Source organism: Solanum pennellii, chromosome 3 (genome assembly GCF_001406875.1).
Source record: "Solanum pennellii chromosome 3, SPENNV200".
NCBI lineage: Eukaryota > Viridiplantae > Streptophyta > Magnoliopsida > Solanales > Solanaceae > Solanum > Solanum pennellii.
This window is the reverse complement of record NC_028639.1, coordinates 65,408,583-65,412,132: the sequence shown is the minus strand read 5'-3', so window position 1 is coordinate 65,412,132 and position 3,550 is coordinate 65,408,583.

Genomic DNA, 3,550 nt, shown 5'->3' with positions numbered 1-3,550 from the left:
TTTTGAGATAGATATGCACGTGCATATATTTTTTTTTAAAAAAAAAATTCTATTAGTGTACCGAATATAACATAAACAACTAAAAAATATAAAAAGTCTTGTGGTGGCAAGTAAAAAATATTTTCGATATGTATATTTAAACAATGGGAAAAAAATTGAAAGCAGAAGGTTAAGTGGGATGGGTAGAATTATATTTTTAAGAAAATAAAATAATATCTAAATTAGTATTTGATGAGGGAAATACTTTTATAAAAGAAATTTAAACAAAATAAAGAACTTTAAAAAATGGTGTGGGTAAGAAAAATATTTTACATTTTATTTTATAAAGAAAATATTATTTTTTTATAATAATTTTTAAATTTTTAATTTTAACTAATATTAATAATATATTTTTTTTTTGTCAAGGTTGAATATTTTGTCCATGCGGAGTGTGATGTGGACATTCTTTAAAATAAAAGAGAGAGTGTATATTACATATACCATGATGAGAGTGGTATAAAAGAGAGAGGTGTGTTTCTCAAACTAAAAAGTGATAGTTTAGGTATGAAACTCGAACTTTCAATAGTTTAAGTATGAAACTCAAAAAAAAAAATAGTTTAGGTATGCTTTTGACACTTATCTCTAATTTAAAAAGTGATTAGAATAAAGGATAAAAACATAAATATATAAATTTAGTATCTAAATAACCTTATATAACAATAATTTGATTAGATCGATAACCTAACCAAATCGACTCATAACCACTGCTCCTTGAAATAATCCTTAAAAGAAAATTAGAAATTTTATGTTGGAAACAATATTTGAGAAATTATCATAGTATTATGAATAAAATTAGTCAAGAAATGCTTGTAAGCCTAAAAGAGAACTCTTGATAAACATCACATATAAATTATTAGAAGATGGCTTTATTACTCTTAAACACTTCAGTTATAGCTTATAAGCTACATGTTTACCTATTGAATGTAAAACTTATTTATTTTTACCATGCATGACAAACCCTTATTAGTGATTATAAAATTTTAAATTAAGCTAATCATATTTTTGATATATTGATTAATAAGTTTAGACCACTTCATATCTTGTTTTAAGAATAAGAAGAAATTAGGCATGTAATAATCACTCCCGAAAAGAATTTGAATATGGAATTCTCTTTATGGGGCGCTTGGCCACAATTTTTTTTTAACGTTAATTCAAAGTTGAATTGCGAAAAAAATATCTATCAATAAAGTTATATTTCAAAATTTTCAAGAATTTGAAAAATATCTAAAAGTTATTTTCATTTTTTTTTCCATTCAAAATTGTTCACAAAAATTTCAAAAGCAACTATAATTTGTATTTATGGACAAAAATAACTCCGATGTCCAAATATCATTTTTCAGTTTTAAAAATAAAAAGTATTTTTAAAAAATTATTTTTCAATTTTCATGTTCCAACGCTTCATTAATATTTATTTTGTTAATTGAAAAAAAAATCACGTGCCTTTCACATGACATTATATGTATTAGCTTCTTTTGAGAGTTTAAATTCGTCTTCGTTTATATATAAGTCATACAATTTTACTTAAGTAGATGAGATACATAAAGTTTGAAAACTATTTATTTGGAAGATATTTGCAAATAGTTTAACATACTTTCAATAAATTTGATGGATTAAAAGTTGTATTCGAGTACTACACATCCTCAATAGTAGTATATAAAAACGTAAATTTTTTTATTTGGATATAAATATTACATGAAGAACATTCGTAATTTATTTTTCTTATTTGATAGGAACATATTATTCACAACTTCTTGAACACGACTTCTAATGGCTCGTTACTCAATGTCAAGAGTGCCTGACCATTATTCTGTACAAAAAATCTAACGTTCTTACAAATCACATCACAATAATTGCACACACTTGGACAAATCACATCACAATCTAACCTATGGTATAAGTTTCTGTGAGCTTAATATTTAGATCAATGAACTCGTGAATTACATTTTTTTTTGAAATTCACTGGAAATAAATTTATTGAAAGATCTGGATCGTTATTGAAACGTGGGCCAACATCAAGTGGACAAACTTGGGTTCCAACAAAAGGCTAGCCCAAGATCGCCTCCTAAGTCTTTTCTTGCTGGCACAATCGTATAGTCGAATCCTACTCGAATTATTTTTCCTGTCGTGTCAAGCACAGGATTAGGTGCAGAAGTTGCTTCAAAAAGTAGAAAATCTTTTAGAAACACTAATAATGTAATTAAGAAAATGCAAAATACTTCTGTTTTCTTTATTGTGAAAAAGGAATTGGAATTTTTTTGGTTGATTAAGTTTCTTAAGAAATAACCCAATCTGGTTTGGCATATGGATAGATGCATACAACTCAAGAACTTGCCAACAAACTAAATTGATGGATTTGACTTACTCTCAACGTTGATATTTAACATTTTAAAAATATATAGTATATTATATATATGTCCTCCACTAAAAAAAAGAAAGAAAAAAAAAAGATGTTTTTAACCGATCTCTAATTTTTATTTAATGAAGATTGTGACATTGCAATCAAAGGAGTCAAAGCCAATGTATATTTAGAACTAAATATGCACGAAAATAGATAGGAATATTTTAATATGTGGAAAACTTTCACATATAGCTACTTAAAAATAATTAATTACTCTTCATAACTATAGTTTGATAATTACCATTTGTAGCTACATGTTATATGGAGGAGAGAGGCGAGCGAGACTGGGAGAGAGAGGGGGAAAGAGTGGGAGAAAGTGAATTGTATGTGTATATTGGTTAGATAATTATCCATTATACATATGTATTTGAATATATGGCAAGAGAGATTGGGAGAGGGAGGAGAGAGGCGAGGAAGAGAGGCAGAGAATAGGATAGAGGTAAATTACATATGTACATAATTGTATATTATACGTATGCATTTGTATAAGTGGCAATCGAGATTGGGAGATTGAGGAGAGAGGCGAGCGAGATTGAGAAAGTGAGGAGAGAGGCGACCGAGAGAGGGAAGAGAGTGGGAGGGAGGTGAATTGTATATGTATATAGGTTAAAAAATTATATATTATACATATGTATTTGTACATTCTGGCAAATTATACATATGCAGACATGACTAGTTATACAAACTCGAAATCAGCCCACGTAATTAATATATATTGTTAGTCGCGAGTGATAATGATATCAAACTATAACTATGATGAGTAATTAAATAGTATGAATTTGTTTTGTTGCGTAATTTTCCTTTAATATTTAATCTATGGGTCTTGCACTCGGACTGGGTTAAATCCGTGTGAACAACTCATTTAGAGCCGGAAATCAAAATTTCGAGTTCATGAATTGTTGGTTTTTATAATATAACTATAAAGTTTGTGATAAACAATAGGATATATGTGTAAGTGGAGTATAGCTCCGCCCCAACAACTCATCATTAACAAGCTATAATAGTATAACGATTTTATCTATAATTTTCACATATATCACTCAAAAATAGCTTAATTATTCGTCATAGCTATAGTTTAATAATTACAATTTGTGGCTAAATGTTATTACATGA